The 15,966-nt window shown below is 50.9% G+C and overlaps 1 protein-coding gene across 7 annotated transcripts in view; it reads right to left on the bottom strand.

Annotated features, from left to right (window-relative positions):
- Positions 1-15,739, bottom strand: part of Sgms1 (sphingomyelin synthase 1) — a 260,799-nt gene extending 245,060 nt beyond the window's left edge. For 2 of the 7 annotated variants that reach the window (XM_075973841.1, XM_075973835.1), the window contains exon 1: positions 14,098-14,396. The gene's annotated coding sequence lies outside the window, so the exon portion shown is untranslated. Of the gene's footprint in view, positions 1-13,393; positions 13,821-14,097; positions 14,404-15,425 lie in introns of those variants that run through there. The other 5 variants (XM_075973840.1, XM_075973838.1, XM_075973839.1 and 2 more) reach the window with 5 other exon arrangements.
- Between the last annotated feature and the right edge of the window lie 227 nt (positions 15,740-15,966).

Raw genomic sequence — 15,966 nt, forward strand, 5'->3', positions numbered from 1 at the left:
CCATCATCCACTGCACTGTCAGGGTTTCAGGCCAAGGCAGAAGGATTCTGGTCCCTCCTGCCTGTGGGAAGCACCAAGCGCTTGCAGAAAGCATCAGGGAAAACAAAATAGAAACATATAAACAAGCAAAAAACATGCTCAAGACACCATCTCACTTCTGTGTCTGAAATGATCCAGAGACATTCTCCTCCAGCAGTACACAAAGCAGGGGTGAGGGGTTACTGAAACAAAACCGTACCCTAACCACCCAAGAGTTTCTGTGAGGGAGCAAAGTCATTTACTTCACAAAACTTCAGTGGCTTGGAGACAAACACTCTCAGCTTAGTGCCCTGGCAGAGCTACCCAAATGGTCCAAATCAAACCAAAAGAAAGCTTTGCTCTCCCGCCCCCACCCCCAGCTCAAATCTAGCCCCATCCAGTGTCACACTTCCCTGCATTGATCATACCTGCTATGAAGCTAAGATCCTGTATTAGAGCACTAAACTCCACCAGGATCTGAGCCCTAAAACCAGAAAAATTCATATGAAGCTTCAGGTTTTATAACGCAAGTGTGGTCCTGCTCACCCAGACTCAGTTCTGCCTGGGTTGTCCCTCTGAGCACTCCACCGTCCATATTGGGCTAACATGCTCACTTGGTGCACATTCGACATTTATAGAGGGAAAAACGCAGAGATACATGTGTCCTAAAATACAGCAGCAGCAGCCATCCCTACAGGTGACAGGGGAGCTACTACTATGTTTACTGTGTTCTGTAAATGGAGATGGGAAATGACGGGGTAGGAGAAAAGGAGAAAAAGGGTTTGGACCTGGCTAAGGCGTCAGTCACTAAGGAGCCACCCTCTGTCCTCAGCACAAGTCCTACGGCTCCAGGGTCACCATTCACAATCAGTCCCTTTACAGAGGCACGCTGCCCTCAGAGCCCGGTGTGCGCTCCCACGAGAGCAACAGGACGAACACTCATCCATAATACGAGGAGCACCTCATCCGCTTCAGAGATGCCAGAAGTGACGGCCAGCTGCCCCGTAAGCAGAGGCGCACCTGAAACGGGGGCACACGCCGTATAGAAACATCGTCAGGGAAATCATTCTTGCTGTTCTGCAGTGAGCAGTCACAGGAGACAAGCTGGCCGAGCCAGTGGGCCTGACTCCCTTGCAGGCTGAAACCCCCAGAGTGTAGGAGCCAGCCTGAGTCCTTCATCACTGGCTCACAAAGACAGCCAGCCAAAGTCATATGAATGGTTTAGTTTTTTCAACAAAAGTAGTGTATACATTTTGTACCTAACGATGTTTTCAAAGCACCTTTATTCTCATAGATGTATTTTTAACAATTGCTACTACCTGTTATGTGGACAGACACAATTTATTTACCCAACTCCTCTAGTTGGGTGTCAGGCTTCCATCTTCGCATTATGATTAAGAGCTCTGGAATGAAGACTGATCTTGACTGGTTTTTAAAGTAACCCCATAGGGCAGGATGGTTGGGTCAGAAAGTATGTATCTAAGCTACCCTTAAAAGCTAGCCCGCAATGCTTCACCTGAAGGCAACCATCATGAACCTTCTGGGGTTGGAAAGTGATGACACTGACCACCAAAGTCACACACTGTCCTTTCCAGGCTTCAGGCCCTGGGTTCATGGGACACAGCAGGCTGAAAAGTCAGCACCAGCTGCGAGCACCCTCTGCCTCCGGCCCCAGCAGCTCAGCCCCTCTTCCGGCCGTGGAGAACGGGACGAGAGTCTAACACGGAACCGGTTCCACTGCCCACTGTGCCACTGTGCTCTATCTACCTCTGGGGAAAACTGAGTCTGTGCCATCCGTAAGACAGAAGCACAAGCCCTGTGTCTCCTGCGAGGGTCTCAACTGTCCACCTGCTTCCTCTTGGGTAATCACTTCCCAATAGTTCCTCCGAAAAACAGGAAGTGCCCTAAGGTCAAGTTCTCAGGCCTACGATTCTCACTCTTCACCCGCTCAAAACCGTTGGCCTTCATACACCTTTCTGGTGAAGTCAATGAGTGCTCTAGCTACTGTGCCCCCAAAAACACACACTTAAGTACCCACAAAAGGGGCACACTCATTGTGGAGCCTTCCAGGAGTTCAGCCACAGTCCTGGGAGCTGACAGGACCATCTAACAAAAGGTGACTACAAATGTGCAGCATGCAGAAGTCCTGAATGTTCTGACGGTCCGGTTTCTGTTGTTGCAATCAGAGGGGAAAATGTCAGGCTGAGGGCCCCATGGAAACCTGGCCTTCTGCCCATCCCCCAGCTGGTAACTTTGTAGGGCCTCCCCAAGTAATTCAGCTATTTCTATGCACTAAAGCAAATGTCAAGTTCTGAAACCTTGTGAATGGTTGGCAAAGCTGTTCCCAGGTGGTTCCCTGCATGAAGAGTCACCCCTTGACCACCTAGGGGGCCTCCTGTTCATTTTCTTAATTAGTTCCTATTGCCCACCACCCAGAAAACACCATGTGATCTAGGTTTTCTTCTGTTCACACCTATACACTTCACACTATCTAAAGCTAAAGTGTCAGAGACTTCGGCCATCTTCAAAGACTTCACTAAAGATCCAGGACCTTCACCTTGCTGTGCATGCACCAGCGACTGTGAGGTGCAAAGGAGAACTGACAACAAACAATGGTAAAAATCACAGGGAAGCTGTAATAGGGTCCAAGAGCAGAGGCCAGGGAAACGGGCCATCCAGTTCAACAGCACGGGGCCTCACTCCAAGAGTCTTGGCCACTGACTGGTAAGAACACCCCTGCGAGGAAAGGGACAGCATATTTCCTCTAACATCACCCTCTGTGGCTACTTCCCCCAGCCACCTTTACCATTAAAGGACGCCACGCTACACCCCATGGGTATGGCTAAGGTCTTCACACAATGCTTGCACCACCAGTAGCTAATATTCTATTTCACATGAGGATAGCCCAAAAGAGGGCAAGCCCGAGCCCACTGCTATTGAATCAGACGCCTGTGTCCTTGCTAGCTGAGTTCCTGTTACCCAGAGGTCTCTTATGGACTCGCCTTCCTTACAAACAGCAGGCAAAGTTCAGGTAACGTCTGAAGTGCAACCCAGGCACATCTGCCATCACGGCCCTCACTTGCCCTCCATCATCTCAGGTGACGGGGCAGCCTGGCTTTGGCTGACAGCCAGAGGTGTTCCCGGCAGAGGCCTTTTATAACTCCCTTATAAAATGTAAGCCTTCAACAGCTGGAAAATCGAGCCCTAACTGCTGTTTCTATCAAGTGGCTTGGGCATGACCAAAGCAAAGCAGGGCCACGGAAAACAGGACTCAGTTTCACTGTCAAAGGCTAGCAAACAGCTGCCGCGCAAATGCACAGGCTGCACTGTTCAGGCACAGGAGGGAGCTATGCTAGCTGGGGACTAACTGGCCAGCAGTCGGCTGTTCCAAATTTTCCCTTCCCCACAAAGGAGCAGAGGCCCAAGGTTCCCCAGCCGCTTGGTAGGCACATAGGCTCGGCCTGCCCTCGTTTGTGAGGACGCTTCAGGAGCAGGAGGCAGGAGTAAGAGGGAAAGAAAGCACAGCCACTGAAAGTAGAATTCAGCAGGAAAACCCAAGCTGAAAAAAGAGCCGGACATCTTCCCTAAGTTTCCATCTTAGGAACCGGTCTGCCTGCATCTTTAAAGGCAAAGGTGTGAACTGGCAATGTCCTGTGACTCTCCGTGTGGAACACGGTCCTGGTCTCCAGTCCTTCTTGCCGATGACCACTATTAGGTCCCACCTTCCCAGACCCCTGCGCCAAGGACGGCTTATGCTCCGCCCACAGCACGCTGCCATCCCATACCATTGGCTCTCTTCTGTACACTGCGCCAATGCAGGGAAGCCACAGGAAGAGACCACTGTCCCAGGGGGCCTGGTGCTCAGCTGTGACCTGGCCTCACTATGTGGCGGTGATATTACTACCCGAGGACATGGCTCTCTCACAAAACCTTTTCTAGGCTCCAAGCTGCTCCTCCTTCCTGTTTTAGCTGTAACCCTGCTCACGCGGGGAAACCTGCTATGCTAACTGCAGCTGTTTGTGCTGCTCGAGGACTCATTAGTATCAGCGTGCCCACGTGGCAGCCCTCTTACCTACTCTCTCGGAGTGGTGCCGAGCTCTTTCTTGCTACAAACACTTTGGCGTCACAGTTAAATCAGTGAATGAGACTGCCTTCTGTCTCTCTACTGCCAGGCTAGGAATCTTTCATCATCTGTGCTTCCTTTTCCCACGGGGCTAAATGGTGGGAAGCACCACCCCCTAATCTGGGCATGTGGAAGTGGGGCCAGAAAACAAACGATGCCATCTTCCGAAGACAGGTTGCCGGGTGGCACTCCATACTCTGAGGAATCTTAGGGTGTCAGGTGTTGCTGACGCCCCAGTTTACCATTGCTCTTAGCCACATCACACACAGTGCTGAGCAGGGGCGCTCGCTGCTCTGCCATCCCAAACAGAAGCAACTGGTCCCAGGAGGCTGCAGCAGGGCTTTGGGTGGCAGTTCCCAAAGCATGTCGCCAGATCAATGGCAGCAGCACCTGGGAGCAGGTGAAAATGAGAAACACACTGGCTGCCTGCCACCTGCCCCCAAGCAACCTGCCACAGAAACTCTGGGGGTTGGGCCCAGCAAGCAGGCGGGGTGGTAAAACTGATGCAAACTGAAACTTGAGGCCCTAGCTCAGGCAGAGTAACATTCAAGGTCACAAGGTCATGGGAACACCCAGCTTGGGCCAACCTCTGTATCAAAACCTGACATAATTACCTGACTTCTCACCAACAGCACCCACTGTTTTTTGCCAACTGGCAAGAGCCCCAAACGTGAACTCCTTCAGGACACTCCTCCTCCTGTTTTCTCAGGGAAATTACTCAGGCCTCACTTTCCTGTCTCCAAAAAGGGAGTGGCAACATCCACATCTTAGGGTCACGGTAGACACGGGCTGGTTTGGGACGAGTGTCGGAAACCACACATTGGGGTGACTTCTGTGGAAGACCAGCCTCGACGAAATTCGTACATTCCAGGGTAGGAGCGTGTGGATTAGAACTGTCAGGAGGAGCAGAGATATGAGAGAAATAAGAAACAGAACGGCATGGGGAGGGAAATTCAGTGAATGCTGAATTTATCCATGTTTATTCTCCACAAGCTTATATACTTCACTCCAAAAGGGGAGCAGGGAGGTAATAGACCTCACTAACATGATATAAGGAATAGACTTGAATGCTCCACTTTTGATCCGGGTGAAGCAGATTCACCTCTATACCTAAAATAGCAATTCACTACACTCTAGGTCAGAATCTCTTGTTTGTAGCCAACATCTGTTGTCAACAACTTTGAAAGAACAAAAACAAGCTCAAACTCCGACCTCCAGTCAAGGTGGAACAGGCTCACATCTGTGGGCGCTCACAGATTAGCCTTCCAGGAATCTTTTCTGTAATCCTGCAGAAAGGACTAAACAGAACTAGGGGAAGAGCAAAATGAGACTGGCTTCCTGTGTGTTCACCATCGTATTTCTTTCTAGCCTTTCCCTTCCAGAGCTCGGAGGGAAGACACTCAGAATAACAGACATACACCAGCCTCAGCAGTGTCTCAGGCACATATCTGCTCCATCTATAACCTGACCACGCCTTGCACATCCAACAGCATGCAGAAAGTCCATACTACTAGACTACAGAGCCTCCCACCAGACCCTTCTGGACAAAAGCCATCCGACTCAGGGGCATTGTGCCTCACACACCTCAAAGGAAACAGAGTAAGACTGTGGGGCTATCAACAAAGACGGAAAGACCAGCAGCTAATGTTTACATGGCTCTAAATTGGTACCACAGTTTGGATCTCCAGTGTTCCCCCAAATGTCCATGTTTGGAGGTTTGGTCCCAGACGATGATGCTACTGGAAAGAGGTGAGATCTTAAAGAGCTGTGGCCCAGTCGAAGGAAGTTAGGTCATAGGAGAGATCTGAGGACCCGAGCCTTTTCCTCCCTCTCTTCCATGCCGGCTGCTGTCAGATGATTGTCTTTCTCTACTATGAGTCCCCACCGTTAGATAGACAGAAATCAGTGGACTTGATGGCTTCGGGGCTGGCCCCTCCCCTCACAATCAATACAGGTACAAGAAGGTCCTAGAGCTCCAAGCCTCTTGATTACCTCCTAAAGGAAGAGAACCTGAGTTAGGTCTATGACCTTGTAAGGAAAAGTCACATCCTAAACTTCCCAGAAAGTCAGAAACTGATTGCTGTCTAAACCTAGTCCCAGAGGCCCCAAACTTATAAGATTACTATGTAGCCCTGCAGCTTTCTGAGAACAAACAAGGACACACCACTGCACCCTCCCTGTACAACTCGACACAGAAGGGCCTGTCAATCACCTGGACAGGTTCCGGATGCTTTCGTGAGAGGAGAAAGCATGCCGAGCACATAAATCAACACAATGGTCCTTTGGGTCACCGTGCACTCTCAAGAGCAAGTCTGTTTGACTCGCTGCCTACTTCTTCATTATGTAATAAACACAGCCATAAAATTAGTAATAAACTCTGCCTGTCTGCTACAGTATCCTCTGTGTGGCTCATCTTAATTCTTCAGAGATCACAAAGAGCAGGGCACTGAGAGAGCTGACAGCAAGATCCCAGTGACGCTAGCATGAAACACAGCCTCTCCTCAAGCCACGTGACCATGAACCGAAACACTCAGTGCCTTACAAACATTAGCTTATGTCTTTCTCACAGCTACTCAACAACCCTAGACGGTAGCTGTTCTTGCGCCCACCCAAGAACACAGAACCTGCTGCCAATGTACAGCCCATCCGCGGTGGGGCCGAGAGGCAAAGCCAAGCACTCTAGCTCCATGGTCAACGCTCTTACACTCTAGAACTCAGAGAGCTACTACTATCTACACATCCACCAGCCACCTAGCACGACTTAGCAGAACACTGATCATAAAGCACTGAACCCCAACACGGGGGTAGGCAAGAGGGTTCAAAAGACGACCAAGGGCACTTGCCATACACCTCACAGTCTGAGCTCATTTCCCAGGAACTGCATGGTGGATGAAGAGAACCAACTTCTACAAGTTGTCACCTGACCTCCATACATACACTGAGATGTGTGTGCGTGCAAACACGCAAACACACACACAACAAACAAGTAAATTTAAAAATATTAATATTTTTTAAAATCTAGGTGCAACATTTATTACCAGAAGGTTCAACACCAGGTCCTCAGAGTCCCCAATAGAAATGTTAAATACACTCGTTTTCGCCATCCTCTCTCCTCCCTACTTGAACGCCACACATGTCAAACCTCCAAGAGCCAATTTCCCTCTTCCCACGACTCTGCTGGCCTGTAGAAATTAATTAAATACCATCCGCTACAAAGAGTCCTCTGGCTGCTGATTGGATATTCGTTGTATTTTCCTCCCGACTCAACTGTAAAATTTCTTGGAAGTATCCATACTTTCTGGGAAAGTAGACGGAGGTTCCAAGCTCCCATCCGTAGATCTGGGGTGTCACACACTAATTGGCTGGCTCCTTCACTTTGCTTGTTGGTCATAAATCCTTAGAAGCAGATGAAAGTCTGAAATGTACTATTCAAAGCCAGTGTTGGGTGGGCTATGACATTGGCTTTGCTTCTGGGCCGGCACTCGGGTACCTCCAGGGCCTCACAGAGGAAGTGCACTTATCCAGGCTTGAGGAAGAAGGAGTTTAGGGCAGTGAAGCAGAGAGGAGGGAAAAAATGACCAATGTCACTCAAGCCTGAAAAAGACAGAGACTGTTCAAGACCCATCCTCAAAGCCCTTACTCTGTCTACACCTGTAAAGTAGGAACAATTGTGTTTTAATATGTAATGTCTGCCACAGGCACGTGTGTAAAAGGCTAGGTCCCCAGCTGGTGGAGCTATTACGGAAGCTTTTAAAAACTTTGAGTGGCTGTCCACAGTTGGGAAAAGTAGGCCACCAGGTAGTCCTTGGGGTATCTTGTCCCTGAATACTTCCTGGTAGCTCTGTTACCTGCCGTGATGAGAGTCCCCTCCACATGCTGCTGCCATGAGGTCGAGCAACCGCAGACAGAACACTTAGGGACCACGCCTGCAACTGTGTCTCTGCTCTAGAATTGCTTCTCTCAGGTGTTAATAATAAAACATCCAAACAAACTCTGCCCAAACATATGACCTAAAAAATTCCCATTGGCTCAGTAGTACAGAATGTGTTTAGCATGTATATGGTATTCAAGTTCCAGCACCAATAATAAAAGAAATGTTGCCATAACAGAGAAAATTGTAAACTTTATTTAAAGGTTATTTTTTAAAGATGGGATGACAATGACCATGATAAACTCAGTATCAAAATAAAAACAATGTCAATCCTCTCCATGAGACTTAACCCAAAGATTGGCGATCACATTTCCTAGACTTTATTAAGGACTTAAGAAGCATTCCAAAATATATAGAGAAAAGCAAAGATCAAGCCAACATCAAAAACAAGACGGTCCCATCCCACCATCTCATACACGGTGTAAAGCTCTGATGAAAAAATAAGGGCTTGGCACAGAAACAGAAGACTGGAAGAACTAAGAACAAAATACCAGGCCCTGGGAGGCATCAAAATTAGTGGGCGGAACTTAAGGGGAGCAGGGTTAGGTGCAGGGGATGACAACATTCTGGAGAGGAATCATGCTGATGTTTATTCAACATGAATGTCACACTACTGAACCACACAAAAATGATTGCCTCGAAGGTTTACATCCTATGTCTTATGTCACAGTTCAAAAGAAGATATTTTAAATAAATACTGTATCACATTTTTTTGAAGAATTATAAACCAGTATGTTTAGTGAAAGGAGCCAGACACAATAAAGTACCTACAGTATGAACTATTTATATAACATTCTAGAAATGCAAGCTATAGTGACTATACAAGTCTGGGTATAACAAGAAGGGCCTGACTACAAAATGGGCCCAGGGAAAGTTCGGGGGTGACAGAAACGTTCAGTATCTTCACTGTGGCAGCTCCAAGTTAGCTACATTGTCAAAAGTGAAGTACACATTTTAAACTGATTTATCTACATAAATTATAATTCTTGAAAAACTGACAAAGTCTCGTGTATATGTGCAAACATGATATGCAATCAAAACAGCCTCACCAAAATCATGAAAGAATGCATTGTTTAAGTGATGGTTTAGGAAAGCTGTCTCACAAAATAAAAAAGGAGGGAAAGAAACACAAATGTGGGGGAGGGAAAAGAGAATAAGAAGGGAGGAACAGAAGATAAAATGGGCAGTTGGTCAACTGGGTAACAACTAAATAATACAAGGAATGCCTCCAATTCATTAAGAATCATATAAATACACATGAAAACCATGAGAGATTATTATCTAGCCACAAAACCCTGGTAAACTAAAGAGCTGGTTAACACCCAACACTAACACGGACGGGGAGTATCACCCTGAAACCAGCTTGCAAGTGTGACCAGCTCAGCAGCTCAGAAAGAAACTCAGTGCATGCTGGTGTTTCTCAGCCTCCCAGAGCAGGTCCTGAACCCAGGCCCTGCAACAGTGCTTCTCAAAGGCTCCCCTGCATCAGAATCCCCAGGTGAGGGACATCAAAACACAGATTAGTGGCTTCTGACCTCAGAGTTTGATTCAGAGGGTCTAAAATCTGCATCACTAGTAGGGAGCATGCTTCCAAAATCACTACCCCTAGAGAGCCTTTCACGGAGATCAGTAAGAGAAGGCAGTCAGCATTTCATTCAGTTTTGCCTGTTGTCACAGGACGAAGGTGAGTTGAGCGTTTATCTCTAGCACACACATACACACACATGCATATGAACTTACATGAGTCTGTGTGGCAGTTTGAATGTAACTGGCCCCCATAAGTTCATAGGGAGTGGTACTATTCGGAGGAATGGCCTTGCTGGGGTAGATGTGGTGTGGCTTTGTTGGAAGAAGTGTGTCTCTGTGGAGATGGGCTTTGAAGTCTCCTATGCTCCAGCTACACCTGGTGAAACATCTCACTTCCTGTTGACTGTGGGATCAAGATGTAGCTCCTTCTCCACTCTCAGCTCCTTCTCCAGCACCATGTCTGCCTGCCTGCCACCATGTCCTGTCAAGACGATAATGGACTAAATCTCTGAAATTGTAAGGCACCCAATTAAAAATGTTTTCCTTTATAAGAGTTGCAGCAGTCATGGTGTCTCTTCACAGCAATAGAAACCCAAAGACAGTAGGGGGGTAAGTATGAGTACATACATACAAGCTAAACCTACACAAAGCTACCAAATAAAACATTGAAAGAAATTCTGTCAACTCTCATGAAATGTTGAACCATTTCCAGGATAAATGTTTTTGGGAGGTTTGAAGTGCTTTCCTTTTGCAGTAAGTGCTCCACTTGGAACCCAGGACCCTGTGCATGCTTGAGCAAGCACTCTCCCGCTGGTCCGCAGCCTCAGCACCACTCAGGGAAGTTGAAGACAACAAATCAAGTAACACATCTTTAACAAATATCCACACAACCCCTTCCCCAAAAAAACCTCATGCAATACAAGAGAGAAGACTCCTCTGGCAGAATGGAGAGGAACAACCCAACAGAGAGGGGTTCTGTACAATGAGAGGACCTGATACCAAGCCTAGGAGGGAAGAAAATCACCCAGGTTCTAAGTTCTCGTTCCCCTGCATTGACCTAAAATTGCTGCCTTCCTGGAAGTCCCAGTAGCCTTGTATCCTCGTCAAAGGGTATCTGGCTGGCCAGTGAGAGCAGAAGGAATTCTTTCTCAAACAGAAGCATGGGATAATCCAATACTCAGTGAGGCCTAGTCTTCCCTTTGACAGATTCAAAGGAAGCTGGGGTTCTCGCTATCTGTGTGTGTGTGTGTGTGTGTGTGTGTGTGTGTGTGTGTGTGTGTGTGAATATTTCCACATCTACACCTGTCTGTGGTGCATCTATATGTTGAGAAAAGACTCTGAGGGGGACAAAGCATTCTGGCAGACACTGCGCCACACCTGTTCACAAGTCATTCAATTTGGTTTGACTGAAACCAGAAGTTACAGCCACAGCCACAGCCACAAACCCAAACCATCTCCCTGCCCACAGGGGCTGCCCTCTCTTCCCCTTTATTCATTCCCCATCCTTACACCAAAACAAACTGATCCAAACTGTGTTTTTTTTTAAACTGGGTACTCTAATTTAAGTGACAAACTTTGCAGCACAGGGAGCAATAAATAAGAATTGGTACCTTCTCTTTCTCTGTCTTGAATTTATATTCCTGATGAACAGTTTTAACCAACAAGCCCAAATCTTTAAAGACAAGGCATACCAAAAAATTTATTTTTAAAAAAAAAAGTGGTACCATTCAAAGACACAGCTACCTATACTCTGTCCTGTCTCCACAAAACAACACTGGCCACCATGTCTTCTGGGCACTTGAGCAGATTTCACCTTTTCTACAGCGGTGCTTATCACTGGATGACAACGAGTAGGGATCCTGCAGTTCCCTAAAGTGTTTCCCAGGAAAGGAGGTCTTGCCAACCAGAGAACACATGATACATGTCAGGAGCACAGTTCAGTTACAAACAGCTGGTGGCTAGCGCATTTAAGAGTCTTCCTTCACGTTTTTTAATGAGCTACCCCGAATGCCCTTTATTCTAGCTCAAGAGAAGTACCTGCCACAAGTCGAAAATGAAAATGTAAACAAGACAAGCATTGAGTACTTGACATGCAACTGTTGTTGACGGTCAACACGAGGCACTTGCATCTTGGGAAAATACACAAAGGTCTTTAAGTGTCTAGCTTGTATAATTCACAGACATTGCTGTGCAGTCTTTGTTCTAACAGACACATTTTGCTTACAGACAAAAAGGATGAGGAATGTGGTAAATACTAGTGCTCTTCTCCTATAAGCACTGTTTTTAAATATGAACAAGCAGTTACTGAGTACTACATACAGGTCAGGCATCATGCAAGACACTGGAGCTCTCCAATGAGTAAGATACTTTTAATAAATGTGTGCCTTTAATAACTTAATATCCTGGATTATTAGTTTCTTTTAAGTTCCCTGATATTTGAAGTAGTTCAATGTCGTGACAAGTGGAAAAAAAATAATAATGTGTGTTTACTAACAATAAAAATGTCTGGTCTCGCCTGGCGGTGGTGGCGCACGCCTTTAATCCCAGCACTCGGGAGGCAGAGGCAGGTGGATCTCTGCGAGTTCAAGGCCAGCCTGGTCTATAAGAGCTAGTGCCAGGACGGGCTCCAAAGCTACAGAGAAACCCTGTCTCAACAAAACTAAAAAAAAAAAAGTCTGGTCTCTGAAGCAGAAACGGAAGGGGGTTCTCACTGTAGAATAACTACTTAAACTGCGCTGTAGTGGCAGCCACCTCCTGCCACTCAGCAAGTCTGCGATGCAGAGGCTTTAAGATGTGCCTGATAGCTTAAGAGGAACATTAAGGAAACCCAAAGAACCAGGGCATTCGAAAGGAAACGGGGCGAGACAGGGAAAGAGACTTGGGCTGTGCCTAAGAAGCCGCTCCTGGAGTTTCTCCACAGCTAGGCATGGCCAGCAGTGGGCATAGGCTCTGCAGCTTGCTCGCCTGCTTGCTCCACCAAGGCAAGGCTTTGGAGCTGGAAACATGCCACCTGCTGAATCACCAAACCTCCCTGGACTTCCCTTTAAAAAAAAAATGACCACATCGTCACCCAACCCCGGCTGGCTTCTTCCATGGACACCTACCACTGACCAATGAAACACCTGGCCCACAAGTCCTTTCCCCTGCCTCCCAGACCCAAACTGCCTCCCAAGACAACTTCCTCCAGAATCCTACCGCATCAATCTCACTCCTTTCTGCTCCCTCAGCCCCCCACCCCTGCTGATATTCAGCCCCCAGTGCCAGAAGGCATGGGAAGTTGGCAGCACAGAATGACAGGCATCCACCACTTCCACAGCCAGATAGCCAACCAGAAACACCGCCAGTCTGAAGACGGTAAATTTCGGGGGAGCTATGACAGAAGGCAGGCCTCAGAACACAGAAAATAAACTTCCCGTCAGAAACCAGCCTTCTGTCTTTTTCTAAGTGTGTTCCGCTGAACTCTGTCCTGTTCTGAAGGTGAAATACAACATCCAAGAACACCTGCCCGGATTCTCTCAGCTCCCCAGGACCACAAGCATCCTTCACCCCGACTGTTACTCGCTACAGTCAAAAGCGATCAAGCCTTAAGCAGAACGCGCCAGGATGAATCCGTTAGCTGAACAAGAGCACCGGGACCACCGAAGGAAGATAGCCGGAGTGTGGGTTAAGACGCGGGCAGAGGCAGCCACTGCTGCCGCTGATGTGCCCTTGACAAGTCGCCTACGACCACGCAGACCCCTCATTCGCTGGGCGAACCGCGACCAGAGCGACGCTGATGCCCCTGCAGGCCTTACCCTTTAACACCCCCACGCGGCGGGGATACGCGGGGTCTCGGAGCAGCGGCGAGAGATCCTGGGGCTGTTACGCCGCCTGGGGAGGAGGGGCTCGCTCCTCCGGGCAGAGGGTCCCACCTGTTATGTCGTTGGGGGTCATCAAGGGGCCGTGCTGAAGGGAATCCCAAAGCCGCGGGCGCCTAGCCAGCTGCAATCAGACCAGGAGGTACCAACTGTCACTCCGCCGCCCGGGCTGTGGGGGTGGGGCTGCGATTTGGGGGTCCACCCCTGAACACTGCCGGACCTCCGGCTGGCTGGCGCTCCAAAGGTCCTCGGCTCTGGGTTCTCGGGCTCCGCCACAGTCCACTCGCCCCAATATGACACCAGGCAGCCTTCCAGCCCGCACGCAGCACCTCGGAAAGGTGCCCACTGACGCCTCCGCCTTCCTCCCCGCCCAAGTTGGCGGGGGAGCCCCGCCGGCGGCCCGCCCCCTCGGAGCCGGGATCGCGGCCGCCAGAGCGCTCCCCCGCGCCCACCCCCACGAGCGGCCGCGGGGGGACAGCCGGCCAGGGACGCGCGCGACACCGCGCGGGCTGCGCTCACGCCCCCTCGCCCTGGCTGCCCGCCTGCCGTCCGCCGAGGTCAGGCCGGGCCCGCGAGACTCGGGTCAGATCCAGCCGCCCGCGACCCGGAGGCCGGCCCTCCGCCCCCGCCCCGCGACTCACTTGCACGCGAGTCGTCGCAGCAGCCGGAATTCTTTTCCACGCGCAGAGCTCCCAGCCGCGGAACGAAATCCGGGGCAGGGCGGCGTGCGGGCTCCGCACCGATCGCGCCCTCCCGCCCGAGTGCTAGGCTCCCGAGAAGAACAGACCGTCCGCACCGGCCCTCCCCGCTCCTGTCCAGCCGGCAGTCCGCCGCCGCTGCCCCGGCCGCTGCGGAGCTGGCAAGAAGGCTTCCGACTTGGAGCCTCCGGCTGCCGAGCATGCCCAGTCCGCGGCGAAGCCGGGTCGGCTTCCCGCGCGACGCCGGTCCGTTCCTCCGGGTGTTCCCGGCGGCCGGGGGGCGGGGACCGTGGACGCTCGACCGGGGACCCAGTGGAGTCCCGCAGGACAACGAGCCCTGGGAAGTGCACGGAGGGATGGGGTGCTGGGGGGGGGGGGGGTTAGGTCCTTGTCCTTTTCGTTTCAAGCAACGGGAACTGGAGAGGCGAGCGCATCCCCCACATGGCGACAAGGGCCCAGATGGCTGGTTTCATCCTCCGGGATCAGAAGCCCAATTAGGAGCCAGCCCGAGATTTGTGCGGCTACAGCCGGCCAGAGAGCTGGGGACTCAAACTCAGCCTTCGAGAAACTACCCTCGGGGGCAGCAGTTTGCGAAGTACACTGGGATTTTCTTCCCCACCAAGCCCAAGAGAGCGACACTGGTGACTGACTCATGAGTGATCATTTAAAAATGGATGGTCCTCAAACTCTTGGGAACATTTCCCAAAGCTCTAATCCTTACACTCCCATCTTCCCCCAAAAATCAGGGGTATGCCGGCTTCCTAAATCACGCAGGGCCAGGCAGCTCGGAGGCGCCGGAGGGCTCCTAGCAGTCTCGGCGCACCGGGCCGCCTAGTCCGGCCGGGCCCCACCTCCTGCCGCCGCTCGGAGCTGCGGCGAAAACCTGGAGAGCGCCGCACCAGAGCCGGAGCACTGCGCATGCCCAATGGCCCCACGGGGTGCGGGTCGCCCGCAGATTTCCTCCTGCTCGCACAGCGGAACCCAGTACCGGGACCCGGATCGCGCAGCAGGGACAGCAGCCTTCCCGGGTACCCGGCCTTCTGGGCCCGCCCGCGCGTGCTGCGGTGACACAGGTCGCCCTGATTGCGCTGCCCGCGGGGGTCAGGTCTGTGGACGGGGAGGGTATGGGGGGGGGGGACCGGGAGCGGCCCTGTCTGCGTGACACGTGACTGTCCGCCGCGCTCCGGGGCAGCCATCTTCCGCCCTGCGGGGCCGCTGGCGAGGGACCCAGTCCCACCGCCACCCCACCAGGCCCGGGTCCCCGCCCTCACCTGCGTCTGCGGGCTACAACCTGGGTGCCGCTGCGCTGGCCCTCGATCGCCTGGAGGACGGGCTGTCTCTGGAGCCCGAACCTGAAGGCTAAGAGTTGGAGAGCAGCTCTCCTGGGCCAGACGGCTTCTGCTTTTCCCCCCGGGGCGGAAGTTGGAAGGAGTTCCCGTTCCTAAGGCGCAGGCACCGGTACCGCTTCTGCTGCTTCCCTGTTCTGACCCATTCCTGGCGAGGGAGGATGGAGGTGGCGGAAGACGTCAGGACCGCCGTCGCTCTCCTCCATGCATTTCCCCTGCTGCTCCTCAGGTTCGATGGTGATGCTGTTAGTCACTTGGGGTCCCTGAAATCTCTGGACCCGCAACCTCATCACCCGAGGATTCCTTAGAAGGGCACATTCACTATCACACCTAGACCTACGGAATCAGAGACGCTCCTGGTGGGGTCCTTACTGGAATCTGGTTAACACTTCCTCAAGGTGAATCTAATGGCCTTTTTTCCCTAAGCCCTAGAGACTCGTTTTCATGTAAGACGCTGAAAGCTTAG

This window comes from Microtus pennsylvanicus, chromosome 5, assembly GCF_037038515.1.
Source record: "Microtus pennsylvanicus isolate mMicPen1 chromosome 5, mMicPen1.hap1, whole genome shotgun sequence".
Taxonomy (NCBI): domain Eukaryota; kingdom Metazoa; phylum Chordata; class Mammalia; order Rodentia; family Cricetidae; genus Microtus; species Microtus pennsylvanicus.